This window comes from Scylla paramamosain, unplaced genomic scaffold (genome assembly GCF_035594125.1).
Source record: "Scylla paramamosain isolate STU-SP2022 unplaced genomic scaffold, ASM3559412v1 Contig46, whole genome shotgun sequence".
NCBI lineage: Eukaryota > Metazoa > Arthropoda > Malacostraca > Decapoda > Portunidae > Scylla > Scylla paramamosain.
The window spans coordinates 173,790-192,500 of NW_026973711.1; the positions used below are offsets into that span (position 1 = coordinate 173,790).

General features: G+C 37.9%; 1 pseudogene; it reads left to right on the forward strand.

Annotated features, from left to right (window-relative positions):
* Nucleotides 1–18,711, forward strand: part of LOC135098127 (calcium-dependent secretion activator-like) — a 375,310-nt pseudogene that overhangs the window by 100,049 nt on the left and 256,550 nt on the right.

Sequence of the window (18,711 nt, forward strand, 5' to 3'; positions counted from 1 at the left end):
CTCTTGAAGGAATTCAAGTCATAGGAAGGTGGAAATACAGAAGCAGGCAGGGAGTTCCAGAATTTACCAGAGAAAGGGATGAATGATTGAGAATACTGGTTAACTCTTGCATTAGAGAGGTGGACAGAATAGGGGTGAGAGAAAGAAGAAAGTCTTGTGCAGCAAGGCCGTGGGAGGAGGGGAGGCATGCAGTTAGCAAGATCAGAAGAGCAGTTAGCATGAAAATAGCGGTAGAAGACAGCTAGAGATACAACATTGTGACGGTGAGAGAGAGGCTGAAGACAGTCAGTTAGAAGAGAGGAGTTGATGAGACGAAAAGCTTTTGATTGCACTCTGTCTAGAAGAGCAGTATGAGTGGAATCCCCCAGACATGCGAAGCATACTCCATACATGGATGGATAAGGCCCTTGTACAGAGTTAGCAGCTGTGGGGGTGAGAAAAACTGGCGGAGACGTCTCAGAATGCCTAACTTCATAGAAGCTGTTTTAGTTAGAGATGAGATGTGAAGTTTCCAGTTCAGATTATGAGTAAAGAACAGACCGAGGATGTTCAGTGTAGAAGAGGGGGACAGTTGAGTGTCATTGAAGAAGAGGGGATAGTTGTCTGGAAGGTTGTGTCGAGTTGATAGATGGAGGAATTGAGTTTTTGAGGCATTGAACAATACCAAGTTTGCTCTGCCCCAGTCAGAAATTTTAGAAAGATCAGAAGTCAAGCATTCTTTGGCTTCCCTTCATGAAATGTTTACCTCCTGAAGGGTTGGATGTCTATGAAAAGACATGGAAAAGTGCAGGGTGGTATCATCAGCATAGGAGTGGATAGGACAAGAAGTTTGGTTTAGATCATTAATGAATAATAAGAAGAGAGTGGGTGACAGGACAGAACCCTGAGGAACACCACTGTTAATAGATTTAGGAGAAGAACAGTGACCGTCTACCACAGCAGCAATAGAACGGTCAGAAAGGAAACTTGAGATGAAGTTACAGAGACCAGTATTCTCAATCATTCATCCCTTTCTCTGGTAAACTGGAACTCCCTGCCTGCTTCTGTATTTCCACCTTCCTATGACTTGAATTCCTTCAAGAGGGAGGTTTCAAGACACTTATCCACCAATTTTTGACCACTGCTTTGACCCTTTTATGGGACTGGCATTTCAGTGGGCATTTTTTTATTAGATTTTTGTTGCCCTTGGCCAGTATCCTTCCTACATAAAAAAAAAAAAAAGGAAGGCCAGAAGATCACCAGTACAGCAGTCTTGACAGAACCCATACCGGCAATCAGATAGAAGGTTGTGAAGTGATAGATGTTTAAGAATCTTCCTGTTGAGAATGGATTAAAAAACTTTAGATAGGCAGGAAATTAAAGCAATAGGACTGTAGTTTGTGGGATTAGAACGGTCGCCCTTTTTAGGAACAGGTTGAATGTAGGCAAACTTCCAGCAAGAAGGAAAGTTAGATGTTGACAGACAGAGCTGAAAGAGTTTGACTAGGCAAGATGCAAGCATGGAGGCACAGTTTTGGAGAACAATAGGAGGGACCCCATCAGGTCCATAAGCCTTCCGAGAGTTTAGGCCAGCAAGGGCATGGAAAACATCATTATGAAGAATTATAATAGGTGGCATGAAGTAGTCAGAGGGCAGAGGAGAGGGAGGAACAAGCCCAGAATCATCCAAGGTAGAGTTTTTAGCAAAGGTTTGAGCAAAGAGTTCAGCTTTAGAAATAGATGTGATAGCAGTGGTGCCATCTGGTTGAAATATAGGAGGGAAAGAAGAAGAAACAAAGTTATTGGAGATATTTTTGGCTGGATGCCAGAAGTCATGAGGGGAGTTAGATCTTGAAAGGTTTTGACACTTTCTGTTAATGAAGGAGTTTTTGGCTAGTTGGAGAACAGACTTGGCATGGTACCGGGCATAAATATAAAGTGCATGAGATTCTGGTGATGGAAGGCTCAAGTACTTTTTGTGAGAAACCTCTCTATCATGTATAGCACGAGAACAAGCTGTGTTAAACCAAGGTTTGGAAGATTTAGGTCGAGAAAAAGAGTGAGGAATGTACGCCTCCATGCCAGATACTGTCACCTCTGTTATGTGCTCAGCACACAAAATGGGTCTCTGACACAGAAGCAGTAGTCATTCCAAGGAAAATCAGCAAAATACCTCCTCAGGTCCCCCTGACTAGCAGAGGCAAAACGTTAGAGGCACCTTCGCTTAGGGGGATCCTGAGGAGGGATTGGAGCGACAGGAGATATGAAATTGTGATCAGAGGAGCCCAATGGAGAAGAAAGGGTGACAGCATAAGCAGAAGAATTAGAGGTCAGGAAAAGTTCAAGAATGTTGGGCGTATCTCCAAGATGGTCAGGAATACGAGTAAGGTGTTGCACCATTTGCTCTAGGTTGTGGAGGATAGCAAAGTTGAAGGCTAGTTCTCCGGGATGGTCAGTGAAGGGAGAGGAAAGCCAAAGCTGGTGGTGAACATTGAAGTCTCCAAGAATGGAGATCTCTGCAAAAGGGAAGAGGGTCAGAATGTGCTCCACTTTAGAAGTTAAGTAGTCAAAGAATTTCTTATAGTCAGAAGAGTTAGGTGAAAGGTATACAGCACAGATAAATTTAATTTGAGAGTGACTCTGTAGTCGTAGCCAGATGGTGGAAAACTCAGAAGATTCAGGAGCGTGGGCACGAGAGCAAGTTAAGTCATTGTGCACATAAATGCAACATCCAGCTATGGATTGAAAATGCGGATAGAGAAAGTAGGAGGGAACATAAAAGGGGCTACTGTCAGTTGCCTCAGACACCTGAGTTTCAGTGAGGAAAAGATGAGGTGGCTTAGAAGAAGAGAGGTGGTGTTTTACAGATTGAAAATTAGATCTTAGACTGCGAATGTTACAGAAGTTAATGAAGAAAAAGTTGAGGGGGGGTGTCAAGACACTTAGGGTCATCAACAGAAAGGCAATCCAACCTGGGGACATTTATGGTCCCCTCCCCAGATGGGGACTCCGAGGCTGGTGTAGGAGTCGCCATGATGATTTTGAAATTTTTGAGTGAAGGGTGTGTGTGTTATTAGGTGCTTGTAGTTTTGTGTGGAGGAAGAGAGTTGTCTTTAGAGGGCAGGCTGTGACTGCCCCCTTGTGTTGTGAGACACAAACACAACGTTCAGTGAGGTCACAGCTGGGTTTAATGATAAGTTCACAGCACCCCCTGAACAGTGCTTTAGACCTCACTGGGAGTAATTATTGTTTCGGCAGGTGTCTACTGCCTCCTCCTTTGACTACCCATATGGAAATAGGTTTTTGTTAATGCCTAGATTTTTTTAAACTTTAATTTATGTACTACTTTAACCAATTATAATTTATGCACCTCATTGTGAGGCCATACTGAGGAGTTCAGATTACTGTCAAACATAGATAACCTTGCTTAGGATGAGCCTATGAAAACGTAACTTTCTCCAAGACATTTTTATTGACGCCGGGAAATACAGTAATCAGAGAATGGAAACAGACACACTGAATAACATCACATCAATTTGATTTGTACAGATTAATTTGCTTTGTATGTCTTTGTCATCCCTATAGCATAGTAGGGGTCACATGTCTTATGGTGCCTCTGTTCTCTCCCTACAGGTCCCTCCCGGAAATTGACGGTCTCAGTAAGGAGACTGTGCTCACCTCCTGGATGGCCAAGTTTGACATGATAATTAAAGGTAAGGATACAGAATGACCTTTTCTGTGTTACTGCTCTCACTGCTGCTGATGTTCCTTGCCGATGGCAATGATTAATAAGCCTAGTTTTCCTAGTACTGTTATTGTTGAAAACTGTATACTAAGACTGCACACAATTTAAGAGCTATTATCATTAAACAGAAAAATAGTATTTTAAGTGCAGTGTTTTCATTTGAGTTAAATCTACATGTATTTGTAGTATTCTGGTCAATAATATAGTGTCTAATAACCTTTGAAAATCACTCATTCTTGAGATGTTGAGTATTTAAATATTTAGATGATTCTTAGCCATCTTGTTTTTAGCTGTTGAATTTGTCAGAGTTGTAGCTGTTATCCTGCTCTGTCCTCTCACTCTTCTTCAGAAGCATATTTCAAGTTATTCACTTTACTACTTCTTTTGGTATAATTTTCATATTCTAGACATCTTTATTTTCTGTTCTAGATTGGTAATGTTTATGGATACTACAGTTCTTAATATTGAAATAGTCTGTCTGGATTGAGGCTGACTTATTCAATGTCAAATTTTCCTCCACCCTTAAGAGTGACTTGAACTTATGCCAGTGCATTATGCTGCATACACAGAGTGGTGTAGTAGTAGCAGTGTCTGAGCCCACCAAGCAAAGCCCATTCAGTGCTCTGTTCGCTGCACCATCCTGTTTGTGCTCCCACTCAACCTGCACAGCTGTGCCCTTTCACCCCAATATGTTGTCAACATGGGCAAGGAAAAGGACTTAAGTGCACAGACCAGTGCCGAGATCATTGCCCTAAAGAGATCTGGTCTTCAAACAAAGGCAATCTCTGAACAGATTATTGTGTGTCCAAGGAGCATCTGGCACCCACACAATCTGTATCCACAAGGAGAGGCCTGGTAAGGCCAAGAAGACAGATATTCACTCCCAGGTTATTGTATAGCATGAGTTAGAGTCATACCCACATGTGACAACAAGGAAAGAAAAGAAAGCAACCTATATACATTTGGTGAATGCTTTGTGAGAAACATTAATAGGTGCATCTCCACCAGCCATTGCCCAGTGAAGAAATCCCTTTTGACTCTTAGGTAGAAAACTAATAGGGTCACTTTTGCAGAAAAATATATGGTTTTGACTGCAGAAAAGTGGCTAGGAGTACTGTGGAGTGATGAATCAGTCATAAACAATGGGGGTGAAAATGTGTACTGTTGGCCCAGTAGCAACTCTCTTGACCCCTGCTATATTCAAGCGACTGTTAAGCACACTGGCAAGACAACAACTGGTTGTGTCTTGCTTGGCTTACTCAGAAGTCCCTACTAATATGCCACTCTGTGTAGGCAGGTTAATGTATTGCATGATTTAAAGTCTCCTTAAGTGTGAAGCAAAATTTAACACTGACTTAATCAGCCTTGCCCCAGGCAGACTAATTTAATGTCAAGTAGTGTACTAATTCATACTAATTTGATTTCAGGGTGCATTTGTAATTGTTGAACATTACTACTTTTATTTCATAATCATCTCCAGGCCCCCTTCTGGCTTCCTTTGATGAAAAACATCTGCTGCAGTTCATTTATAGATACACTCATCAGAACAATATTAGTACTCTGTACATCTGAGATTATTTAGACATTCTCCATATATCTAAGTTCATGCTTCTTCCCACTCTAAGTTCTGCAGATTTCCTCTTACAGCACAGTAAACAGTTTAGGAGAAAGTTTTGCTTTGTTCAGCTTTTCTTTTTCCCCAGTTTGTTCCTTATCTTATGCACTGTGGCGTGCTTGAATTTCAAAGGATATGTTCTTCCACCTTCAGCCAATCTCTCTCTCTCTCTCTCTCTCTCTCTCTCTCTCTCTCTCTCTCTCTCTCTCTCTCTCTCTCTCTCTCTCTCTCTCTCTCTCTCTCTCTCTCTCTCTCTCTCTCTCTCTCTCTCTCTCTCTCTCTCTCTCTCTCTCTCTCTCTCTTGAAGGAAGAGATGGTTGTGGCAAACATTGTACACATGTTTAAAGAGAATCTGGATAAATATGGTTATGGAGACAGGACAAAATGAGCTTTGGCTTGTGCCCAGTACAATACAACTAGGTAAATACAACTAGGTAAATACACACACACGTACAGGATTGAAAAGTATGACGAAAATGGAACAAGGCCAATGAAAAATAAGATTCATGTTACAAACAGCAGCAGAACATTTCTTGCAAAGAACAGGAAAATTGGCAAAAGTAGAGGGAATGAAGGAAACATAGATAAAAAGAGACATGAATGAAAAAGAGAGAAGTAAACTGAAAGAACTGAGAGTAGAGACCCAGTCAAAAAATGAGGAGAGAACACAGGAACAAGCAAGAAGATTCAGCTGGAACATTGTAGACATGAAAGTGAGGAAATGGTGGCACAAAAATGCCATGCAAGGTCACCAAGCAGAAGTTTAAAGATTATGTATACTAATTTAGATCTTTTGGTGTCAATCCAATTGGAACTTAAAGACTACTTTAAGAACAATAAACCAGATATAGTATGTTTAACAGAAACTAAACTAAAAGAGGAAATAAAGTTGGGATTTGCAAAGGAAGGATATAGCACATGTAGGAGAGACAGAAAAGGAAAGGGAGTAGGAGTAATGTTTTGTTGTTGAACCTATTGGAACTTAAAAGACTAGTTAAAGAACAATAAACCAGATGTAGTATGTTTAACAGAAACCAAACTAAAAGAGGAAATAAAGTTGGGATTTGCAAAGGAAGGATATAGCACATGTAGGAGAGACAGAAAAGGAAAGGGAGTAGGAGTGATGATATTGGTAAAAGAGGATATTGTTGTTGAGGAAGTAGAATATGTTGATGGAATGGTGAAAACATTGAGTGTTGTGATTAAGATCAAAGGAAGTGAAAAAGGAAAATTATTGTGACTTACATACCACAAAAAACTAATGCATGGGAGATCAATAAGTTTAAAAGTATGAAACTAGAAACAAAAAATATTATAAAGGAAATGATAAAGAAAAGTAACAAAGTGCTCTTAGTAGGCAACTTCATCACATCAGGAATTAACTGGAAGGAAATGGAAGTGAAAGAAAATGTTGGGTCATGGAGCAATGAACTAATGCAAACCATGATGATTAATATAATGAGACAATAGGTGAACGAGCCTACAAGATGCAGAGGACAAGAAGAACCATCACAGTTAGACTTTATGTTTACAAAAACTGCAGAAAGTAGACCAAGTATACATTGTTTGAGCACAATGGGAAGAAGTGATCATGTGATAATAGAAATAGTACCACAGGAGGAAAAGTGTTGCACAGGAAAGAACAGTACAGTACAGTTCAGAGTTTAATAAACTTTATGGAAAAGTTAACTGGAAAAAGCTATTTGAAGGTATAGTAGTGCAAGGAAAATATGAGATATTTTTGAGCAAGTATAGAGAGGGGGGTGCAACAGTTTGTGCCAAGTTATAAAGTGAAAATTGGGAAACATGAATGGTATAATGCCAGGTGTATAGAAGGAAAAGAGAAAAAGGACAGGGCATGGAAGAAAATGATGAGACAAGTGAACAGAAATACAGTGAAACCTTGGTTTTGGAACTTAATTCATTCCTGAATCCAGTTCAAAATCTGAAATGTTTAAAAACCGAAATTATTTTCCCCATAGGAATCATTGTAAAATAGATTCATCCGTTTTCAGACACCCATCCACCATGTCTTAGCGGGTAATGATCAACACTCCCACTGCTAAGATGGCTGCTCCACATCTCCAATTTAGGATTTTTTTTTTCTCTCCAGAAAGGATGTATTGAATAAACTTAGTGACATAGAATTCATCAAAAGATATTGTTTAGACCATGCAGGTCTTTGTCACTGATCTAGTGAGGAAAGCCTTACAGAGTGACACAGAGAAGAGCAACCCATTTACCACCAAAATTAAGGTGATCATAACACTTAGACATCTTGCTGCTGGAAAAAGCTACTGGGAAAATGCAGTTGTGCAGTTTTTCTGGTATTGTGGGTCATAGAGAGAGCCACAGGAGGCTCAGGATAACTCCAGAGCGCAGAACCTTGTTTGTTTACATCAAGGTTCTTGAACATCTTCAACAGGATCACATTTAACTTACTTCAAAGATTGATTTACTGTCTTACCCTCTGTGTCTCTCCTCCAAATATATAAAAATGAAAGAAATTTTTATAGAAACTATAAATTAGTAATATATGGATGCTTTTACTACGTCTTGTAGTGTTTGAAATCAAGTAATTTTGTTCTAAAACCAAATTATGGTACGGCAACTGAAGCAATTATGAGTTAAGATTTTTGTTCGAAAAGGGAGATGTTCGGTAACCAAGGTCCCACTGTGCTAGAGAAGAATACAGAAAGGCAAGGAATGAATATACTATAGAAAAAGAAGAAGTAATTAGTAGTAAGTAAGAAGAGAAGAAGAAAGAAACTTTGAAAGTGACATAGTAGGAAAAATAGTGGGAAAATAGTAGGAAAAACGTAAGGAAGGATCCAAACTTCTACAGATACATAAACAGGAAAATGAAGCATAAGGATAGCATAAACAAGTTAAAAAGGGAAGGGAGAATTTATGGAACCACTGAGGAGATGAGTGAACTAATGAATAAGAGCTTTCAGTCTCTATTTACAAAGGAAATCAAATTTGTGGCACCAAAAGTGGCATCACAGAATGAAGGAATACAGGAGATACAAGTAAAGAGACAACAAATCAAGAGGCTGTTGGAAGAGCTGGATGTTAGAAAAGCTATGAGACCAGATAAAATAAATGCATACATATTAAAATAATGCAGAGAACAAATGGAAGAACCCATATGGAATATAATTAACAGCTTGTTGAGAGAAGGAAAAGTACCAAGGGAATGGAAAAGAGCTAACATAGTGCCAATATACAAGGGGAGAAATAAAATGGAAACATTAAATTGTAGACTGGTGTCACTAACAAGTATTGTAAGCAGCCTTGTGAAATAGTAATTAAAGACAGATGAGTGGAATATCTAAAAGATGAAACAATATTTACAGAAAAGCAATTTGGATTCAGGAAAGGGAGATCCTGTGTCACAAATCTTCTGAGTTTCTATATGAGAGTGCAAGAAAAGGATGGATGGGTTGGTGTAGTATACCTGGATCTCAGATAAGCATTCAATAAAGCTCCCCACAAAAGCCTCATGTGGAAGTTAGAGAATGGAGGAGGACTAAAAGGAGCAACATTTAAATGGATGAAGGATTACTTACAAGGGAGGGAAATGAGAACAATAATCAGAGACACTAATTCAACTTGGTGGAAAGTGACAAGTGGGGTACTGCAAGATCTGCGTTGGCACCTATTATGTTTCAAATATATGTAAATGATATGACAGAGGATCTAAATAATTATATAAACCTGTTTGCTGATGATGCAAAAATAGTGAAAAAATAAAGGATGAAAATGACTGCAAGGAGTTACAAAAGGATACTGACAAGATACATGCATGGAGCCAAAGATGGAAACTAGAATTTAATACAGAAAATGCCATGTGTTGGAAATAGGAAAAGTAAAAAGAGACCTTCATGGAAGTACAAAATGGGAGGAGAAATAATAACAAAAAGTAATGAAGAAAAAGATTTGGGAGTAATGATCCACAGCACACTATCACCTGAAAGACAAATAAAGATTATATTCGGCTCTACATACAGCTTGTTAACAAACATTAATGTGGTGTTTAACTATTTAGATAAATAAATGATGAAGAAAATTATAACAAGCATATGTCCTAAATTGGAATATGCAGTAGTAGTTTGGGCTCCACAGAGATAAAAAGATATGTGGAAACTGGAAAGAATACAGAGGATAGCAACAAAGATGGTACTAGAATTGAAAGACTTAAACCATGAAGAAAGACTTCAAGAGATGAGTTTACTAACACTGCAAGAGAGAAGAGAAAAAGAAGGCCTGATAACAATGTACAACTTAGTAAACAATATAGAAAGAATAGACAAAAATTACTTGATACCACAGATGGAGGAGGGAGAGAAATGAATGAGGGGGCATGGGAATAAAATAAAGAGTGGCTGTTCATATGACATCAAGAAATGCAGCTTCTGGTGTAGAACTATTGAAACCTGGAATGATTTGAAGGAAGAGGTGGTTGTGGCAAACAGTGTACACATGTTTAAAGAGAAACAAGATAAATATGGTTATGGAGACAAGACAAAATGAGCTTTGGTTCATACCCTGTACAATACAACTAGGTAAATACACACACACACACACACACACACACACACACACACACACACACACACACACACACACACACACACACAAATGCTTGGGATAGATGGAAGAAGAGGAAAACTGAGAGCAGATAGGAGGAATATATTGATGCTAAAAGCAAGTACATTGAGATAGTAAGAATGGAGAGAAGAAACTATGAAAGAGATATATTAGATAATTGTATAAATTGACCCAAACTATTCTGTAGATATATTAATGGGAAGATGAAAAAGAAGGAAGGTGTATCAAGACTGAATGTTGAAGGAAAAATCTATGATGATGCACAGGACATGGCAGATGTTATGAATAGTTTCAGATCAGTGTTTACTGTGGAATGGGAGTTTGATGCTGGAAGGGATAAGTTGGTGAGGAATATACTAAGTACAGTCCCAGTCAGTTATGAAGAAATACTTAAGATGATGGAAGAACTTGAAATAAATAAAGCAACTGGTCCAGATGGAGTATCAAACTGGATATTGAAGGAATGTAAGGAACAACTGGCTGATAAAATTCACAGTCTAGCAGTGACATCACTATCACAAGGAAGAGTACCAAAAGATTGGAAGAGAGCAAATATTACATCAATATATAAAGGAGGAAATAAGGAAAATCCACTAAATTATAGATCAGTGTCCTTGACTAGGATAGTCAATATTGTGCAGGAGAGAGACAGATGGGTGGATGGTGTCTACTTAGACTTGAAGAAGGCATTTGACAAAGTACCACACCGAAGATTGCTATGGAAGATAAAAAATTATGAAGAAACTGGAGGAAGACTGTTGGAGTGCATGAAGGATTATCTGGATGGTAGAGAGATGAGAACTGTAATACAAGACCAAAATTCATCTTGGCTGAAAGTAACTGTTGGTGTCCCATAAGGGTCAGTATTGGGACTGATAATGTTTGTAATATATGTGAATGACATAAAATGAAGAAATAGTTAGTTATATGAACTTATTTGCAGATGATGCTAAGCTGATGAGAAGGGTAGAAAATGTAAATGACTGTATAGTACTGCAAGATGATTTAAATAAGATAAATAGATGGAGTAAATCTTGGTAAATGGAATTCAGTTTAAGTAAATGTAAAGTAATGGAGTTTAGTAAGAGTAAGAAAAGAATACAATATCATTATGAGATGGATGGTGTGAAGTTAAAGAAGTCAAAAGAGGAAGTGGATTTGGGAGTAACAGTTACTGAAAATTTGACTCTGGACAGACACATTGATAAAATTACTGGAGAGACGATGAATTTGTTAAAAAGAGTAAGAATGGCATTCTCATATTTGGATAAAGAAATTATTAAAAAAGTTGTTGATTTCCATGATAAGACCAAGATTGGAATATATGGCAGTTGTTTGGTCTCCTCATACAAAGAGGAATATTATAAAATTAGAAAGAGTACAAAGAGCAGTCACTAAGATGGTTCTGGAGTTGAGTAAATCAACCTATGAAGAGGGATTAAGAATGCTGGAAATTCCTACTCTTGAAAATAGGAGAGAGAGAGAGAGAGAGAGAGAGAGAGAGAGAGAGAGAGAGAGAGAGAGAGAGAGAGAGAGAGAGAGAGAGAGAGAGAGGAGATTTAATAAACATTTGTAGAATGATAAAATGGTATGGAAAATGTGGACAAAGAAGGTTTTATAAATCTAGACACACAGAGTACAAGGGGACACAATAAGAAGCTGAAGAAAGTTAACTGTAGAAGACATTAAGAAGTATAGTTTTCCTCACAGAAGTGTGAACAAATGGAATGAACTCAGTGAAGAAATTGTAAATGCTGAAACTGTCAATGCTTTCAAGACCAAACTAGATAGATACAGAGATGGGATACTATGACATTACTTCCCTCCTGTAAACCACAACTAGGTAAACTATGTAAATACACATATTTAATTGAACCAGTATATGACATAAAAAAAGTTCTCATTATCAACTTGAAGAGTGCCTGGGGAATGGAAGAGAGCAGACATAGTGCCAATTTATAAAAGTGTAAAGAAAGAAGAACCACTAAACTATAGACCAGTATCAATGACCAACATAGTATGTATGATCTGTGAAAAAGTGATAAAGAAGCAGTGGACAAAATTTCTAGAGAAGCATGATATAATAACAGGAAAACAGTATGGCTTTAGACAAAAACGATCATATATAACAAATTTGATGAGCTTCTATTCAAAAGTGACTGATATAACATAGGAGTGGGATGGATGGGTAGACTGTGTGTATTTAGATCTAAAAAAAAACTTTGGACAAAGTTCCCCCTCTACAGGCTACTATGGAAGCTAGAAAATGTGGGAGGATTAAATAGGAAAAATATTAAACAGGATGAAAGGCTACTTAAGGGAAGAAAAATGAGAACAGTAGTAAAAGATGTAAAATCAAAATGGAGAAAAGTAAATAGTGGAGTACCACAAAGATCATTGCTAGCACCAATACTTTTCCTAATCAACATAAATGATATGCCTGAAGTAGTAAAGAGTTACATGAGTTAGCTTGCAGGTGATACAAAATCACAAAGACATATAAGAAACAACAAAGATTGTGAAATTCTATAAGATAATTTGAATAAAATTTGGGATGGGGGTAAGAAATGGGAGATGGAATTTAATGTGAAAAAAAAATGTCTTGTAATAGAAATGGGAAAAAAGTGAGGAGACTAAAATGGGCATATAAAATGGGAAAGTTTGGAGCAAGCTAAGTGAGGAGGTAGTATCAGTAACAAGTGTACACAACTTCCAGGAAAAGATGGACAAGTGTAGATATGGAGACGGGACCACATGAGCATAGATCAGGCCCTGTAAATTACAACTAGGTAATTACACACACACACACACAAAAGAAAAGAAAAAAAAATTAATCTTTTGCCAAATTTTTGAATGACTAGACTTTTTGCCTTTATTGTGTTTGGATTACCTATCCCCATTCATCTACTTTTTTTTTTCAGAGGCTACTTGTGAATCAAATGATATTCATAGTAATACATCTTACTTATTGATGATCATAGTATGAAGCATCTTTCCTTAGTAATAATATAAAGACACAAAAGTGTTTTGTCACAACAAAACTGTTGTTGGTGGTGGAAGGTTTGCTCCCTGTGATGATCACAAAAACTGTGACTAAGCATCTGCTTTCACTTCTTGTGTTTCTTCATAAGTAAAGTCAAGCCATCCCTCTCTAATTTCTGATGATTATGAATATTTATGCTAGATAATTATGTGTTATATCTATAGTTTCTATTTTTTAATTATTATTCTCATTTTTTGCAGTAGATAAATTGATTTCTCTTCTTAACTATTGATATTCATATTCTTCCTTTAAGGATCTTTGTAGTTTTAGATGTATATTTCTTGGTTATGTGCTTTAATTTCTCTCCCTTGCACAAGTATCTCCATTGGGTGATGATAGGATCACTTTATCAGGAAGCATTGATATCTCCCATCTTGCACACCTTTTTGGCTACTTGTTCTATCCAGTCTTGATTTGTGTGACCTAGTTATTTTTTTCATATTGCTTTGGTCTTCTAAATTACATTGTTTATCAGTGCTAATGATTAACTTTTGTTCATATGCCTAGATACTTCCAGTATATTTTGCAGCTCTAATCAGTGTTTGATTTTCATTCCATTTGACATTTTAAGCACTTAGATATTACCCATAGTCATAGTTATTTATAATGAGCCATCATCCAAGCTATACTGGTAATTTCTCTTGTTATCCATTTTGCAACAATATATCAATTTGAAGCTCTTCTACCTCAATTTATCAACATCAATATATGTGATCTTGTTGCTTTAGTGACAGTTTTTGTTTGACTTGCCTTCTACACTGACATCCACCTCTGTTAAAACTGAGGTGGTGCCACAGGTTTCTGCCTTCATGTCCAGGGAGAGGCTATTTTCATTGTCCCTACAAAATGTTTTGTCTTGAGCAGTAACACAGAACACTGAGATTGTGTAATGAAGCAAAGTTAATACTGGTTGATTGTGTAATGAAGCAAAGTTAATACTGGCTGGTGATGAGTACCCTGTGTGGCTTCAGAATCATGTTACTGCTACCTAAAAATAACCTGCCTCCAGTGTTGTCACTCAAGTTTGTATGTTTTCAGTTACTGGATCAAATTTCAGAATTCCTTTCTTCTGCTGTTTAGTCACACACTGCTTTAGTTCAAAGGATTGATTAGATTATTCTTGATTCAGCAGGTGAAGAAGATAGCAAGAGGCCAGGTCGGATGCAGCAACCGCTCAACAGTGAGCTCATTATGCCTAAAGAGCAACTCTTTGACATGTTTCAGCAAATCTTAGGCATCAAGAAATTTGAGCACCAGCTGCTGTTCAATGCACTTCAGGTGGGCACTTTGTACTTCACTACTCTATCATTTACTATGTGATTTAACTATGTATTTTGTGATCAGCTGAATAATACATGAAAAAACTTCTCAAGTAATCCATGTTAGACAAAATATGTTGTGGAAAATATTTTAGAAATTATTCATTCCTGTTTGAAGTATATATGTTCTGATATAGCATGTATCAATAATAGTTATTTTTAAGATCATAAAAAGAAAAGTTAGGTTTTGATGACAAACATGTATATTGGAGCAAAAATAGCAACACCAATCCTCCTTTGAATAGGTAATTATGTAGAGAATGTGAGAGTTATAGGTTATATGGTTTTCCTTTTGAAATTAGATAAATGGTGTTGGTATATTTGATTGTGTTCTCCCCATTTTTTTTTTTTATGCTCATATGTTCCTCAGTTCTTAGTTTGCCCTGCCTCTATATATGATATCTGGATTCTGTTAGTCTAGTTTCCAAGTCTGGCTGTTGCTGCTGCTGCTGCTGTGCTGGTGGGGCCATCTTACCCATCACTTGGTTTCTTAATTTTTATTTTTATTTATATACTATTGTCCTGAAATAAAAAAAAAAAAATGTATTTGAATTTTATAATTCCATATTTATGCCAAACCAGACTTTATTAACAACATGGAGATGAATTAGTCATGTATACTTGACTCAGAAATACAGAGATGGTTCCCTTACATGGAAGCAGTAATTATTCAGTCGTAAATCACAATAATGCCTCTTCAGGTCTCCCTTATTAATGAGGCAAAACATCAGAGGCACCTTGGCTCTGGAGGATCTTGAGGAGGATTTGGAGTGACAGGGCAAGGTACAAATATGAGGTTAAGATAGGAGGAGCCCAGAAGAGAAGACAGTAACAAAATTAGATGTTAGGAAAAGATCGAGAATGTTGGTCATATCTTCAAGATGGAGAGGGTGTTACACTAATTGCTTTAGGTCATGAAGGATAGCAAAGTTTAACATAAGCTCACTTGATTGGTCAGTGAAGGGAGGTGATAACCAAAGCTGGTGGTGAACACTGAGATCTCCAAGAATGGATATCTTCACAAAAAGGAAATGAATCAGGATGTGCTCCACTTTGAAAGTTAAATAGCTGAAGAATTTTCAATAGTTAGAGGAGTTAGGTATGAGGTCTAAGAGTAAAGTCAAAGTGAGATGGAAGAAAATTAGGTTGGTGTTCTATTTTTCATTACCTTCTTACCTTTGACTATCCTTGTTTATATTACCAGCTGGACAGCCAAGATGAACAAGCTGCAGCTATCCGGAGAGAGTTGGATGGACGCATGCAAAAGGTTGCAGAACTAGAGAGGGTGAGTAAATATTCCTTTTTTATATAAACATAAGTGTATACAGACTTGTCAAGGCAGGAAAGCAATTGTGTGTGAAGAAGTGAATGGAGAGTAACAGTGGTGAGTTTATGAAAATGATGCAGTCTTGTCAACTCTTGGGAGGGGGTGTGGTGCCCATTAGTGTATGGACATAGTTGGAGTGTGGGACACTCTATAGGAAGCACCCTGCATCTGCTGTAGTCTCAGGATTAGAGTAGCTGTGAAGTAGGGAGCAGTCTCATAATGAAGCAACAGAGGTAAACCAGTGACAGGGTTCCTGAAGTGTAGTATGAGGCCATGAGAAGGGTTGGCATTAAAAAACTCACCCCCAATTAAAAAAAAATAAATAAATAAAAACAAAAAAAAAAAGGCTTTTTTTTTTTTTTTTTTTTTTTTTTTTTTTTTTTTTTTTTTACATATCAAAATTTAGTTCTATATCATATTGACAAATAAGTTCTTTATATGTACATATACATAAACAGTGTAAATATAATCAAGTCTGACCTGTTCATTTCCAGTAAAGCACAAGTTAACACAGGCTTTGTCCAACTGGACCAACCTGTATCACCATGATTTAAACAAGTGTCTGTTCTTCATTAACAGCAAGTGTCAAAATCTGTCAAGATCTAACTCCTCTTATGACTTCTGGCACCTCGCCAAAAACATCTCCAATAACTTTGCTTCTTCATCTTTCCCTCCTTTATTTCGAGCTGATGGCACCACTGCCATCTAATCTATTTCTAAAGCTGAACACTTCACTCAAACCTTTGCTAAAAACTTTACCTTGGATGATTCAGAGCTTGTTCCTCCCTCTCCTCCACCCTCTGACTACTTCATTCTACCCATCATTAAAATCCTTTGCAGTGATATTTACTATGGTCTCATTGGCCTAAACCCTTGGAAGGCTTATGGATGTGATGGACTCCCTCCTATTATTGTTCAATGAAACTGTGCCTCTGTGCTTGCACCTTGCCTAGTCAAATTCTTTCAACTCTGTCTATCAACATCTACTCTTCCTTCTTGCAGAAAGTTTGCCTACATTCAGCCTGTCCCTAAAAAGGATGACCATTCTAATCCCTCAAACTACAGTCCTATTGCTTTAATTTCTTGCCTTTCTAAAGTTTTGAATCTATCCTCAACAATGAGATTCTGAAACATCTATCACTTCACAACCTTCTATCTAATTGCCAGTATGGGTTCTGTCAAGGCTGTTCTACTGGTGATCTTTTGGCTTTCCTTATTGAGTCTTGATCATCCTCTTTTAGGGATTTTGATGAAATTTTTGCTGTTGCCTTAGACATATCAAAAGCTTTTGATAGAGTCTGCCACAAGGCTTTGATTTCCAAACTACCCACATATGGCTTCTATCCTTTTCTCCGTAACTTCATCTCAAGTCTCTTTTCTGACTGTTCTATTGTTGCTGTGGTAAAAAGTCACTGTCCTTTCCTAAATCTATTAACAGTGGTGTTCCTCAGGGTTCTGTCCTGTCATCTACTCTCTTCCTATTATTCATCAATGATCTTCTAAACCAAACTTCTTGTCCTATCCACTCCTACGCTGATAATACCACCCTGTACTTTTCCAGGTCTTTTCATAGACATCCAACCCTTCAGGAAGTAAACAGTTCATGTAGGAGGGACACTGGCCTAGGGCAACAAAAATCCAATAAAAAAAATGCCCACTGAAATGCCAGTCCCATAAAAGGGTCAAAGCAGTAGTCAAAAATTGATGAATAAGTGTCTTGAAACCTCCTTCTTGAAGGAATTCAAGTCATAGGAAGGTGGAAATACAGAAGCAGGCAGGGAGTTCCAGAATTTACCAGAGAAAGGGATGAATGATTGAAAATACTGGTTAACTCTTGCGGTAGAGAGGTGGACAGAATAGGGGCGAGAGAAAGAAGAAAGTCTTGTGCAGCGAGGCCGCGGAAGGAGGGGAGGCATGCAGTTAGCAAGATCAGAAGAGCAGTTAGCATGAAAATAGCAGTAGAAGACAGCTAGAGATGCAACATTGCGGCAGTGAGAGAGAGGCTGAAGACAGTCAGTTTGAGGAGAGGAGATGATGAGATGAAAAGCTTTTGATTGCACTCTGTCTAGAAGAGCAGTATGAGTGGAACCCCCCAGACATGTGAAGTATACTCCATACATGTACAGATAAGGCCCTTGTACAGAGTTAGCAGCTGGGTGGGTGAGAAAAACTGGCGGAGACGTCTCAGAACGCCTAACTTCATAGAAGCTGTTTTAGCTAGAGATGAGATATGAAGTTTCCAGTTCAGATTATAAGTAAAGGACAGACCAAGGATGTTCAGTGTAGAAGAGGGGGACAGTTGAGTGTCATTGAAGAAGAGGGGATAATTGTCTGGAAGGTTGTGTCGAGTTGATAGATGGAGGAATTGAGTTTTTGAGGCATTGAACAATACCAAGTTTGCTCTGCCCCAGTCGGAAATTTTAGAAAGATCAGAAGCCAAGCGTTCTGTGGCTTCTCTGTGTGAAATGTTTATCTCCTGAAGGGTTGGACGTCTGTGAAAAGACGTGGAAAAGTGTAGGGTGGTATCATCAGCGTATGAGTGGATATTACAAGAAGTTTGGTTTAGAAGATCATTAATGAATAATAAGAAGAGAGTGGATGACAGGACAGAACCCTGAGGAACACCACTGTTAATAGATTTAGAAAAAGAACAGTGACCGTCTACCACAGCAGCAATAGAGCGGTCAGAAAGGAAACTTGAGATGAAGTTAGAGAGAGAAGGATAGAAGCCATAAGAGGGTAGTTTGGAAATCAAAGCTTTGTGCCAGATTCTATCAAAAGCTTTTGATATGTCCAAGGCAACAGCAAAAGTTTCACCAAAATCTCTAAAAGAGGATGACCAAGACTCAGTAAGGAAAGCCGGAAGATCACCAGTAGAGCAGCCTTGACGGAACCCATACTGGCAATCAGATAGAAGGTTGTGAAGTGATAGATGTTTAAGAATCTTTAGATAGGCAGGAAATTAAAGCAATAGGATGGTAGTTTGTGGGATTAGAATGGTCACCCTTTTTAGAAACAGGCTGAATGTAGGCAAACTTCCAGGAAGAAGGAAAGGTAGATGTTGACAGA